General features: G+C 42.9%; 1 long non-coding RNA gene across 1 annotated transcript; it reads left to right on the top strand.

Moving 5' to 3' along the window:
• The first annotated feature begins 5,648 nt into the window (after positions 1 to 5,648).
• Positions 5,649 to 12,064, top strand: LOC135903101 (uncharacterized). The gene is made up of 3 exons (XR_010564721.1): positions 5,649 to 5,703; positions 6,327 to 6,424; positions 11,593 to 12,064. It is a non-coding gene; the product is annotated as an uncharacterized lncRNA (long non-coding RNA).
• Positions 12,065 to 14,019: the final 1,955 nt, after the last annotated feature.

The following is a 14,019-nucleotide window of genomic DNA, read 5'->3' as shown; positions in this document are numbered from 1 at the left end:
ATGACGATTCACATCAGCACAGAAATGGTAGGATCAGGCCCATAGCCGAACCCGCACCCTGACCCTGCTTGAGAGCTAATGAATCGTCATCGCTTGGAAAAGTTGGATGCCAGGAATCAGATTGCTTTTGACTGAAATGACCGAATGCCAAAACAGTTTATTTTCTTTTTTTGCTTCGTAATATGCCTGTGATCACCGCAGAACGTATTAATCAAAGGATGCCATATTTACGTTAGTGTGAGACGCAGTGAAATGCTGGCACTTTCTTCCACTAGCGTAACTATTGCTTCCATGTAATAACTCTAATAAACTTTAGCACACTATCTTGAAGAACATTTACTCGCCATGGGTGCAAGTGATCTTATCGTACTCGACACACAACTTCAAGGGCTTTCCAAAAACGGTTTAGGAGGTGTCTAATGAAGGAGCTGATTGCACTGTACATTTGTGTCTTCGTTTTAGTAAAAATTAATCTCCCGTGACAGTTACACAACATTAACTCGTCCCACTTTAGGAAGAGGCACTTTTGCGGACCTCGGTACAAACAATATGCGACAGTATGCTCCGAGAGTCAGTGCCAGCAAAACTATAGACGGGGATGTAATGAAAAAAAAAGAAAACCTTTAACATAGATTCGGGTGCACCTTAAAGAACACCAGGCTGTGAAAATTAATCTGGAGACGCCCACTTCGGCGTGCTTCATAATCAGATTGTATCACTGACACGTACACCCAATAATTTTAAATTTCAAGGACGCTTTCCCCTGAGCTTGCATAAGCAGATCAAATATTCATTCAGGACTATGATCACAGAATAGGCACACTCAGTTTCGACAATAGCTAATCATGAATCGAAGCGACTACGCAGTCATTTTTTTTTCTTTTCAAATGAATTGCTATACACTCATGTACTCATATACCGGAATTCAGACGTGTCGTTCTCGCGGAAAACACACAGATAAGGAAGCCGTGAAAACCATGAAGAACGCTGCCTTTCTCGGGTACGAGCACTCGAAGATAACAAACGCTTGTTTACGCAGGTGCCACAATCTCTGCAGAGTCTCGTCAGATTAGCACAGCATTCAGCACGGTTAGTACTTTTTTTTTTGTTTTCGGGCCCTAGAGTGACGCACAATTGGCTGAGCATAAGTTTACTTTATTTAGGGTTTCAAGGTGCATCGCAAGCTTGACCTAAATGCTCCGCTGACATCCGGAATTTTGAAAAAATAAACGCCTTCTTTTTTTGTTTCAAATGTTCGAGTGTTTTCCGAAATTGACAAAAGTAATAATTTGGCGATTGGCGAGACAAGTAAACTTCACCGAGGCGAAGGCGCTTCCCTAAACAGGTGAGAGGTGTGATGAGCAGCAACTGCGTTGATAAAACGAATGCGTTCAACTCATTGCACCGAAGCATGTGGGATAGCCTACACCAACTCATATGGTCACCCATCATCAAGGAATTTTTCTAAGCGTAGTAAGAAGCGCTCAAACGCGCATACAAGATGGAGACATCGGGTCGTGTGTGTGCGTTTATTTTTCTTACTTTTCTTACGATGTGGAGCAACCGGAACAGGCTCAGCAGCACATGACCTTCGAAGTCCATTTAATGCAATCATATTTCGTAGAGGTCGTGCTTGAACCCGCTACTACACTCACGAAGCTGTACTACAACTTTCATGAATACCGGTTTTATAGAACCTCGTCGGCAATGCTCGTACTCTGCGTGTGATGTGTTGCATTGTATAATATGGTATGTATTCCTTAGGTGATGGCGCATTGTGATCAGTCTTTCTCTTCTTCTTTTTACCCCCTTTCTCTCTCTGCGCTATAAACTCAAAACCAATATAGTATGAGGATATTCTATATATCAATATCAGTACCATAAAGGTGAAGTACGCGCGCCCTACAAAAAAAAAAGAAGTTTTTGCACCTATAGAGCCCCCGTTTGTCCCTAGCGCCTGCCATGGTGGCCTAGTGGTATTGGCATTGCGCTGCTGTTCGAGGGTGAAGGCTGAAATTCTGGCCGCGGTGGCAGATGCTGTGCCTTGCGTGCACCTTACGCAACCCGAGATCATCAAAATATCCCGGTGTCATCCACTACGGTGAGCCTGATAATAATATTCCTGTTTTGGCACGTAACACCCCAGAATCTAATACTTTTTTGTCCCACACCCTTACCCTTAAGGGTGCGAAATAATTTCATTATGCACAGCAGCGCGCTCTAACTGCCCCTCAAATGGGAGAAAGCCTAGTGGTAAATTGAGCAATAATTTGTATCATATGATGTGCCCCTAAATATCTGACACAAGAGTTTAATTGTGATAGCCTGAAATGCTTATATCCTGCAGGTTCCCCTTCATTTGCCGCAGCTATGATCACATTTGCTTGCAAGAAAAAGAAGTAAAAATAAAAAAGCCTATGTTGCAACATCAACAATTTCATATTGACACTTAAGGGTAAGGGTGTTAGCTATGGGGCAAATAAAAATCAAGCACCATTAGCGGGCAAACGTTTTTACTGTTTAAGACCACACCAAATTCTTTATAGTGGCTTAAAGCCTGTATCGGATGGTAGAGGCGAATATATTTCTGAGCACGCCGCTATACTTTGAGATAAGTCTGTGGCCGGATGACAGCAGTGCTTGTTGAGTTAGTGCCTGCAAGTTGCCTCGTTCCTTACAGGGACGCGCGAAGCTTTCTCAACTAATCGTTATGTAAGGTAGTCGTGTTATAATTCGCCAGTCAACTAACTGAGTGTTAGCGACTCATTTGGCCAGAGTAAATCTTCGTCCTATATTTAAGTCAGTTGACTACAGTTCTCGCCGCTTCACTGCCTTCAAATATGCTTTCACTCTTATCACTTAAAAACAAACACAATTCTTTTTCTGTCAGCACCTTGTTCTGAACAATAGAGGTGAATTTAAACAAGCGCTCTGAGGACCTCTACAGAGATCAATCGCAATAGTGTTTTAACAAGCTTATGCTCCGGGAACCAACATCTATTACACATTTTCTGTTCCTTTCATAGCTTTGCATCTCTGATAGCCTTTTCTCAAGTAGCAATCCATCCTAGGCAGTGCCACACTATGTGGCGGGTGTCCAGTGTTAGGAAACGGAACCAGAAGACTTAGGGCAGTACACCAGGCGTTCGTATGCGGGATCCCTGGCGCAGATGACGCATGATGTAATGGTCGTTGCAGCTTCTTCTCTGCGAAGAAATTTCGATGTCCGAGGTACATCACAGATAAAAGAGGTAATGAATAAATGTGTACCACGAAGAAGAATTATTAATGTTCTGCATCTTAGGTGCAATGAAAACCACCATTTATTCATACAATATGAACGCTCCATTGAGTTTACAGTGTCGCTAAAAATTGCCTACATGGTAGTTAAAACAGTAAATATAAATGAAGTAAACGCCCGCCTCGTTTCGATAATTCTGAATGAACCGACATTTAATACGACGAATTCATGGACGCACTGACCTTGAATGCACAAATGAAAGCTTCCGCAACGGTACAGTTCAGCGGCTGCTGTTATGGCGTCAATTCTGTTGTGCTAATTCTAGTCGCTTAAATTGTGTGGTTCGTGCTATCAAACCATTCAATTTTATTTTATTGCTAATTATAGAAACTTACTTTTTGTCCTTTGTGTGGCGTTTTCCTAGATCGCCGATTCATCTCGTGCATTGCTATAATATCGGCTGTATGTTTCATCAGCTCTCACTAGACAGCTTGACCGTCTTCATCTAGCAGGGCAGTATAAGGCCCGGCCATACAAAAAGCGCGCACAAATCTTCTACGAGATGGCACATATACAGGGGAGATTCTCACCTGCGGTTTAGCTTGGCCTTCTTTTTCTAGATCCATGATGGTATCGAAGCAGAGCTGCAGAGTCCAATGCCTCTCAATGCAAATTCCTCGATAAGTGCACGTGTCGTGAAGAGAACAGCGACTTCATTATTATTTTTTCATTGCCCATTGCGCAGCTCCTGCAAAGCCTGTGAAATAATATGAAATAAATGGTGCGAACCAGGTTTCTCGTTCTTTTTTTCATCGATAACATTCTTCACATCAGTCCTATTATTATAGCACGAGCTGATCGTCCACCTTAGTTATAGGTGAAGTCTGTTAAGTCACTGTGAGTAAAGTTCAGTATGAAACCATAAAAATCAACCATTCATTCGCCGGCTCAAACCATTTTCGAAGAGCCCAGCTCTTTTCACAAGATATACCATGCATTATACAAAATATTTAGATTTGCGCAACATAAATAAAACAACGCCCATAAATAATATTGATTGCCATCGCGCGGCGTAATCTCCAAATTTTGGACATAGAGGAGTAACATTTTGCAGGATTTTCCTTGACCTGCAGGCCGTCAGAAACAGTGCCAAGCCTTATCTATGCTATTAGAGCGACTAGGTTGTTATCAAGGTTTCCAAAGTGTCCACCCAAAAGATTTTACTCACCAACTGACCGGTTCAAATACTGGATACCCAAGGTAGCCTATGATTATCTACGCAAATATTTTTACCTAATACAATATTTAGTAATGCTTAGATCAAGAGTCATACTTTTTTTTTATTCCACCAGTTCATTGTTTGAGAATTACTCCTGCCGTATATTGAGAGGAATTTGTCTTATCATAAAGGCCTTGCTTTCTTTTTATACTCCTTTGCCAGCGTCCTCTAAATCAGCAGCTTTACAAGCCCAAACTCAAACACTTCTTTATTCTGAGCTTTGAAGACAACAACATGGTTCTGCGCAACCATTTATGCAATATATCTACGGGTTAATTAGCCAATATATCACACGGTTTTTGAGTTACAGCCGAATCCTAAAGAAAAATGCCGACTCACACAAAATGGCACAGGCTTTGGCGCAGGCAGTTGTATCCTTTTCTGTTTTTACCGAGTGTACTTGATCAGCTTTTATTGATATGCTTGATCGCATGTGAGCAGTTTTACTGCTGTCACTTGTTTTCTTATACTTCGAGTATGTTTATAACTATAAAAGACGCACTTTCACTTTTGCGGAATTTTTAAACTTCCTTTTGTGTTCTTGTTATAACAGGGCTGCATAACTTGCCACGACAATTGAAATATAATTGACTTCAAGCGCAGTGACCTCTGTGTTCGTCTTCCTGTGAATTGCCTTTTTTTGTTCTAATGTCCATGTAATGCGCATTGTGTACACCCGCGGTAATGGCAATACACAAAAGACTTAGCAATATAGACCGACACTGCTTTCTTCCTCACCTGGGAATGGCCCCATTACAGAACACTTACAACGTCCATAAATAAAATTGATTGTCATCGCACGGAGTAACCTCCAAATTTTTGACATAGAGGAGCAACATTTTTCAGGATTTTCCCTGACCTGCAGGCCGTCAGAAACAGTGCCAAGCCTTATCTATGCTATTAGAGCGACTAGGTTGTTGTCAAGTTTTCAAAAGCGCTGGGTTTTTTTCCCCACGTATTTTGGCCATATAGCGATAGCTGTAGTTTTCTGATAATATAGGACTAGGGGGAGCACCCGTGCGTTATCTGTGTTTTCAAACGGTATGCGTGACGGGAGGACTTTCCCCTCGAACGCAGCTGAAAGGGGTATATATGTCCTTCCATGGAGCAAAATGTCAGTCGCAGTAATTCGTCGGCGTCAACAGAGCACGTACCTCGCTGAACTTCGGTCACTACCAGCCAGGTGCGGTATTGTGTAAACTTTTCACACAGTGTAGTGTCATTTCTCCTTTACTCGATGTTTTGTTTTTTTGAAAAAGTAGTTTAAAGGGTTTTGCAAATTCTGCCTATGGCTTCGGCCACCTTACCGCAATAGAAAGTAAAAAAGTTGTCCTTGCAGAAGCGTACAGGTATGAGATGCCGAACATTCTTTGTGATTACAAAACAGGTACTAAAAGCGCCACATTAAGCACTGTTTATCTCAATAACTCCAAGATTTGTACACGGCTGTGCATAGCCAACATACCCATTTGGCTATTTCTTGAGCACAATTTATTGATGTAAAGATACTCCAACTTATTGCGGAGATCCATGCAAACGAGCTAGAAACGCAGAAGAAGAATTATATTTAAAATGGAGATATAACTCTGTCGTGTTGATATAAACCGAAGTGTTTATTCTTCTACATTGACACTTTTCGACTGAGAGATACCCAGTGTAAAATGTTACGCTGAAACTACGTTTACAAAGTTTTATTCCTGTTGTTATTAAAGGGGGTATGTTCGCTACTGACGCCAGCAGCGGCTATCGGTTTCGTGCTCCTTGTTACCGAAACAAATGTGTCTGCTCATCTTCACTCCATGACAGGTGAAACAAAATGAAGTCAGCGCTGCTGATTGTTGTCCTGGCGCTAGCTGTAGCCGCTCCTTGCATCGCTTACCCCACAAGTGAAACCAATGAGAAAGGTAAGCACGATTAATCTGACAAAGGTATTGTGGCGCAATGTAAAATAACATACGTAAGAAAAAAAACAAGCCATTCCATTGTGTGAGGATGGTTGACCAGAGAAACTTTAGCACAGGACACAGAGGCGACAGATAATTTTGAACAACGGTACGAACTCAGTTATTGTCTTGATGGGTGGTCAGCGTGACGAAAGGTACGCACACTCATTTAGTGTATTGATACGTGGTAATTATTTCACTCACAACTGCAATCACATCATTTCATCATGTTAAATCGATGCACGTACCACATTGCGCGGTCGGTTCGGCCAGATCTGTGTGGCATCGCAATGGATACGTCTGCAACTCGGAGCGCGTAAACCTCGCCCTTTTCAGCACCGACACATCCACATTGAAATCACCGACAACGAAACGGGTAGTGTCATCACAGCTAATTTACGCAAAATGAGTAGCCATGACTCTTACGGGACTATGAGTCATTGCATTTTTTTACTTGCTTACGGGGGTATGAGCAATTCGTCACGGTGGTGCAAGCCATCGATGAGGACAGTTTTCGCCATGCTGTTCTGTATGTTGTATGCGCGATTAGAAATAATTTAAGCACTGTTCGCTTCCCTTTGGTGAGTGCTTGTAGCGTCTGCCTTACAGGGCTATGAGTCATTGCATTTTTTGCTTGCTTACGGGAATTTCAATGCATACGGAGGTATGAGCCATTGGTGGTACTTTTTCTCACGGAAAACCAAAATGCATGGAAATATAGCAATATGCAGCTTTGCTGTAAAAGGAAACAGTCAGAAGAGCTCGTCTTCAGGCTAACTTTATTTCAAGTAAAACACCCAAATAAATATGCTCGTTGCGCACACAGCAAAAGCGCAGTTAGTGCATGCAGGTCATCTTGATGTAGTATCGAACGTCCACATTCATTTTTGTAAAGTGAAATGCATGGAACGGGGGGGGGGAGGGAATGATTATGTTGAAGTTTTGCTGAAGTTTTTCTGAAGTTTTGCACATAGCCTGTCATTGAAAGGATAATTCTATTCATCGACATCAATTATTCAATGATGTGGACATAATTGTACCAGAAAGCGAAACACGTATTGACCTAATTAACAATAATTTGCTTAATAACTGCATAACTATTCTGACACGTACAACAATTAACGAAATCTAGCCGGTGAGATATAAGACGCATTCACTTGAAATGAATTCCAATGTTGACAACAGTTTTGAAATAACATTTCTCAGTGTGTGGGATGAAAAACATGCCCGATCGTGCTGCTTTTGTGCTTCAATCTACAAACCAGCTTTTTCGAAAAAAAGTGTGTGGACAACCGCGCATTTTTACGGAGAGCTCCATGGCGTATATCTCGAAAGTGGTGTCATGGAGGAAATTTATTCCAAGTGAATAGGCCTTGCAAGCTCAACAGCTACCATTCCTAGTTTACAATATGTGCCATAAATTAAATTAGAAATAAGGTAATTAGTACATATGTGCTAATAAATAGAATATGTGCTTCAATTTCTAGTACATGTAACGTATGACTCATAGAATATTCTTGATCACAGGCAACTTCTAATTATTTTCTAAAACAGAATATTCGCCACTTATTTTTATTGAAAAACTCACACTAAAAACACGCAGAAACTTTTCACATTTCAGTTTCTTTTTCATCATCATCATCATCAGCCTGGTTACGCCCACTGCAGGGCAAAGGCCTCTCCCATATTTCCCCAACAACCCCGGTCATGTACTAATTGTGGCCATGCCGTCCCTACAAACTTCTTAATCTCATCCGCCCACCTAACTTTCTGCCGTCCCCTGCTACGCTTCCCTTCCCTTGGAATCCAGTCCGTAACCCTTAATGACCATCGGTTATCTTCCCTCCTCATTACATGTCCTGCCCATGCCCATTTCTTTTTCTTGATTTCAACTAAGATGTCATTAACTCGCGTTTGTTCCCTCACCCAATCTGCTCTTTTCTTGTCCCTTAACGTTACACCTATCATTCTTCTTTCCATAGCTCGTTGCGTCGTCCTCAATTTGAGTAGAACCCTTTTCGTAAGCCTCCAGGTTTCTGCCCCGTAGGTGAGTACTGGTAAGACACAGCTATTATACACTTTTCTTTTGAGGGATAATGGCAACCTGGTGTTCATGATCTGAGAATGCCTGCCAAACGCACCCCAGCCCATTCTTATTCTTCTGATTATTTCTGTCTCATGATCCGGATCCGCAGACACTACCTGCCCTAAGTAGATGTATTCCCTTACGACTTCCAGTGCCTCGCTGCCTATTGTAAACTGCTGTTCTCTTCCGAGACTGTTAAACATTACTTTAGTTTTCTGCAGATTAATTTTTAGACCCACTCTTCTGCTTTGCCTCTCAAGGTCAGTGAGCATGCATTGCAGTTGGTCCCCTGAGTTACTAAGCAAGGCAATATCATGAGCGAATCGCAAGTTACTAAGGTATTCTCCATTAACTTTTATCCCCATTTCTTCCCAATCCAGGTCTCTGAATACCTCCTGTTAACACGCTGTGAATAGCATTGGAGAGATCGTATCTCCCTGCCTGACGCCTTTCTTTATTGGGATTTTGTTGCTTTCTTAATGGAGGACTATAGTGGCTGTGGAGCCGCTATAGATAACTTCCAGTACTTTTATATATGGCTCGTCTACACCCTGATTCCGTAATGCCTCCATGACTGCTGAGGTTTCGACAGAATCAAATGCTTTCTCGTAATCAATAAAAGCTATATATAAGGGTTGGTTATATTCCGCACATTTCTCTATCACCTGATTGATAGTGTGAATATGATCTATTGTTGAGTAGCCTTTACGGAATCCTGCCTGGTCTAAGGTGTCTAAGAAGTCTAAGGTGTTCCTGATTCTATTTGCGATTAGCTTAGTAAATAGTTTGTAGGCAACGGACAGTAAGCTGATTGGTATATAATTTTTCAAGTCTTTGGCGTCCCCTTTCTTATGGATTAGGATTATGTTAGCGTTTTTCCAAGATTCCGGTACGCTCGACGTTATGAGGCATTGCGTATACAGGGTGGCCAGTTTCTCTAGAACAATCTGCCCACCATCCTTCAACAAATCTGCTGTTACCTGATCCTCCCCAGCTGCCTTCCCCCTTTGCATATCTCCCAAGACTATTTTCTCTTCCATTATCGTCGTGGGTGGCACTGGTACTGTACAAATCTCTATAGAACTCCTCAGCCACTTGTATTATCTCATCCATATTAGTAATGATATTGCCGGCTTTGTCTCTTAACGCATACATCTGATTCTTGCCAATTCCTAGTTTCTTCTTCACTGTTTTTAGGCTTCCTCCGTTCCTGAGAGCATGTTCAATTATATCCATATTATACTTCCTTATGTCAGCTGTCTTACGCTTGTTTGTTAACTTCGAAAGTTCTGCCAGTTCTATTCTAGCTGTAGGGTTAGAGGCTTTCATACATTGGCGTTTCTTGATCAGATCTTTCGTCTCCTGCGATAGTTTACTGGTATCCTGCCTAACGGAGTTACCACCGACTTCCATTGCACACTCCTTAATGATGTCCACAAGATTGTCGTTCATTGCTTCAACACTAAGGTCCTCTTCCTGAGTTAAAGCCGAATACCTGTTCTGTAGCTTGATCTGGAATTGCTCTATTTTCCCTCTTACCGCTAACTCATTGATCGGCTTATTATGTACAAGTTTCTTCCGTTCCCTTCTCAGGTCTAGGCTAATTCGAGTTCTTACCATCCTGTGGTCACTGCAGCGCACCTTGCCGAGCACGTCCACATCTTTTATGATGCCAGGGTTAGCGCAGAGTATGAAGTCTATTTCATTTCTAGTCTCGCCGTTCGGGCCCCTCCACGTCCACTTTCGGCTATCCCGTTTGCGGAAGAAGGTATTCATTATCCTCATATTATTCTTTTCCGCAAACTCTACCAATAACTCCCCCCTGATATTCGTAGTGCCTATGCCATATTCCCCCACTGCCTTGTCTCCAGCCTGCTTTTTGCCTACCTTGGCATTAAAGTCACCCGTTAGTATAGTGTATTTATTTTTCGCTCTACCCATCACCGATTCCACGTCTTCATAGAAGCTTTCGACTTCCTGGTCATCACGACTGGATGTAGGGGCGTAGACCTGTACAATCTTCATTTTGTACCTCTTATTAAGTTTCACAACAAGACCTGCCACCCTGTCGTTAATGCTATAGAATTCCTGTATGTTACCAGCTATATTCTTACTAATCAGGAATCCGACGCCTAGTTCCCTTCTCTCTGCTAAGCCCCGGTAGCACAGGACGTGGCCGCTTTTTAGCACTGTATATGCTTCTTTTGGCCTCCTAACTTCGCTGAGCCTTATTATATCCCATTTACTGCCCTCTAATTCCTCCAATAGCACTGCTAGACTCGCCTCACTAGATAACGTTCTAGCGTTAAACGTTGCCAGGTTCATATTCCAATGGCGGCCTGTCCGGAGCCAGTGATTCTTAGCACCCTCTGCAGCGTCGCAGGTCTGACCGCCGCCGTGGTCAGTTGCTTCGCAGCTGCTGGGTACTGAGGGCCGGGGTTTGATTGTGTTGTTCATATAAGAGGTTGTGGCCAAGTACTGCACCAGGGTGGCCAATCCTGCTCTGGTGAGGGAGTGCGTTACCGGTTCTGGTCACCGGGATCAGGCCACACTCCAGGCCTGTTTATGCAATTTTATGAACACGCGGAATTTTTTTTTAATCCGGTGGAAAATTGCCGGCACCGGGATTCGAACCACGGACCTCTTGCACGCGAGGCGGGTGTTCTACCTCTACGCCACCGCTGCACCGCTTTCCAGTTTCTTTTTACTCGAAATCATATGCACAAAGTTTGAAGAAGTGTACATAAACAGGCCAAATTGAATAAGAGGTTGTCCACATTTGTCAGAGTTGTGTTGCGCTGGTACGCCTTCACTTGTTTAATATATGGACAGGGCGCTACGTTGAGTGGTTGTGATTGTTGGGGTGCATTTTAGGTATCAATTTACCGAAAAAAAAACACAATTTCTGAATATGGGCAATTCATAGTTGAAAATTTTTTACATGTTTTTTTTTTCAACGTTTTTATTCTTGTTTGTGTGGAGGACGTCCCCTAGATATCATTCAGTGCAATATTTCACGCCAACTTTCCGTTTTTATTTACAGACGCAGAAGAGAACTCACTCAAACAAGATGGACGTGCTTTGGAAACGCTGGGAAGGATTTTGCAAGGAAAAGATACCACGATTGAAGGGCGTGCAGCTCTAGCTGAACTCGCGAGTCAACTAGGGGCCTTCGATGGCACGGACACCCAACTGGATGAGGACGCCTCTGAGTACTTCTTCAAGAAGATCCGGAGGGTGGTCGAGAACGTAGCTAAGGTAGTTGTAGTAAACAAAACTGCTGGTGCTGTTGGTGGAATGATTGGATAAATATTATTGTTAATGATTATTCCCATCTTCGCTGTATAAAGTTGAATGTAACGCTACAAGGCCAACAATTTCTGTCTGTTTTGCTTTCCTTCGCATAGATAAAACTAAGATATCATAAAAATGCTCTTCACAAAGTCCCGACGTATGTAAGTTGCCATTTTTTCGTAAAGCATTGTGGCTATCTTCTTGAATAATAAAGAGTTCAATCAAGTGCAAGTATGCATAAATAAATGGTAGCAACGTCAGAGTCGTAAGCTGCGCGTGGCACAGCTCTCTGCTGAGGCTTGCTGTTAGGCTGATAGCCTTAGAAGTCAAAACTGGCGCTTACTCTTTGAAAACCTAAATGGAATTCTTATCACTGTACGCATCTGGGCTGTGTAATATCACCTAACCTATCCGGGCTAAGAAAAATCACAGAAATCCACAAGCATATTGAAACTTTACCAGACACATAACCTCACAGACTCCAAATTTCTTGCACAGTTACGACTATTTTGTGTCCTACTACTATATACGCCACGCTATGAGGGCCACACGAGTACTCCCAACACACTGGCTTATCTTAGAGCGCAATTAACTGTCGATGAGATGTGCGCGGTGCTCGCCAACCTCTGTGGTTCGGACACGAATGAATGTATGACTTACTGGAATGAAATACGTGATTCCAGTCCCCTCCTAGAATAGTGGGAAGAGGCCGCAGTTATTCTGTTTCCTAAACCTGGAAAAAACCTTCTCATTTAACATGTTCCTGGTTTCTCTCATCTCGGGCTTTCGCAAACTACTCAAAACTTTTCTGTAGCTCTGTCTATAAAAATTTCTTTCTGTCACCTCCGCACTCCCCGACACCATTTATGGCTGTATTAGTACCATGTATACTCACGACATAATTGTCTACTCAAACATGACACCACAAACTTAACATCTTCTGCACAATGCCGCGCCGTGCTAGCCAAAGATCTCTAAGGGGGGTTCGAAAACCTAGCCCGCGATTCGATTGTTAAAAACTGTTAGCACATACTCGCTGCCCGCGAAGGAATGAAGTGAAAACAGCTCGTTACCTAATGCTTTAGCTGCAAATGAACCATTAAAACAGACCGAGTGGTGCTAGCCAGCATGTAGGAAGAAAAAAGATAAAAAGGTGCATCGCGCAGCGCGATTAAAGTCGAGAGTGTCGTCCCGGCACGTGACCACAGATACAGGCGCAGCAGCTGCGCATCGATTGAAAGCTACCCATAGAATAAAGAACCACGTACCGGGTGCCAGAGGTCTCGACAAATCTCGATTCTTGCTCCTTGATCCCCACTAAAGAGGTCACGGGTAGGGCCGACACTCAGCAATGTACAGGGCAAAGGGACCGTCGTCATGGAGTGTTCGCTTGCCAAGGCAGGCTGCGTGACGTAATTTTCCCTCTTACTTCCTCCTTCCTACTGAGTAGTCAGGTGCGCCATCGTGGTGTCCTAGCTCTCCGAGAACGATTCCAATCCGAAGCCACCATATAACACCATTCCCATGCATGCAACAGCGCTGCAATGCCAGATTTCCCTCTACGTAATACAGCAGGCACAACCCAGGATCTTTTTTGGAGGGGAGGTGGGCTACACAAGGTAACTTTTATGCAAACGAGGGAGTGTAGCTTTACTAGTAAAAAGGTGAATAACGCCCCCCGTTCGCCATAAAGATGCGTAAGCCCGCAAAAGAGAAATGAAATAAGGTGTATATCACTGGTACACCTGCGAGATACACCTCTTCTTTAGTTGGCAAACAGGGAACCACAAAACTTGTACTCGCGAAGGAAAGAAACGCAGGAAGATCATTGCCAATAACAAGTAAACAAATGAAAGTGCAAAATAAAGATATGAAGTTGCGTTTTCTGAATTAGATCTGAATGAATGATCAAAAAATACATATTTACGGAACAATCACAGTTCTTTTGGATCCTGGGTTTACACCTCTACCAAGTGAAGTGCGATACAGGCTCGTATATTTATTTGGGAAGTTGCGTAAGGATGCCTGGTTGCCAGTCTCGTACAACCGCGTAGAGTACAAGACGCTGCGGTTCTATACGTACTGCGCCTACCGCGGAAGGTGAGAAAAACACCTACATAAGCAAAGCAGATAGGTGTCTTCCTCGGACGGCTCGACTGATAACGGCAGAAGTGCC

Source organism: Dermacentor albipictus, chromosome 1 (assembly GCF_038994185.2).
Source record: "Dermacentor albipictus isolate Rhodes 1998 colony chromosome 1, USDA_Dalb.pri_finalv2, whole genome shotgun sequence".
Lineage (NCBI taxonomy): Eukaryota > Metazoa > Arthropoda > Arachnida > Ixodida > Ixodidae > Dermacentor > Dermacentor albipictus.
This window is presented reverse-complemented; position numbering and strand designations above follow the sequence as displayed.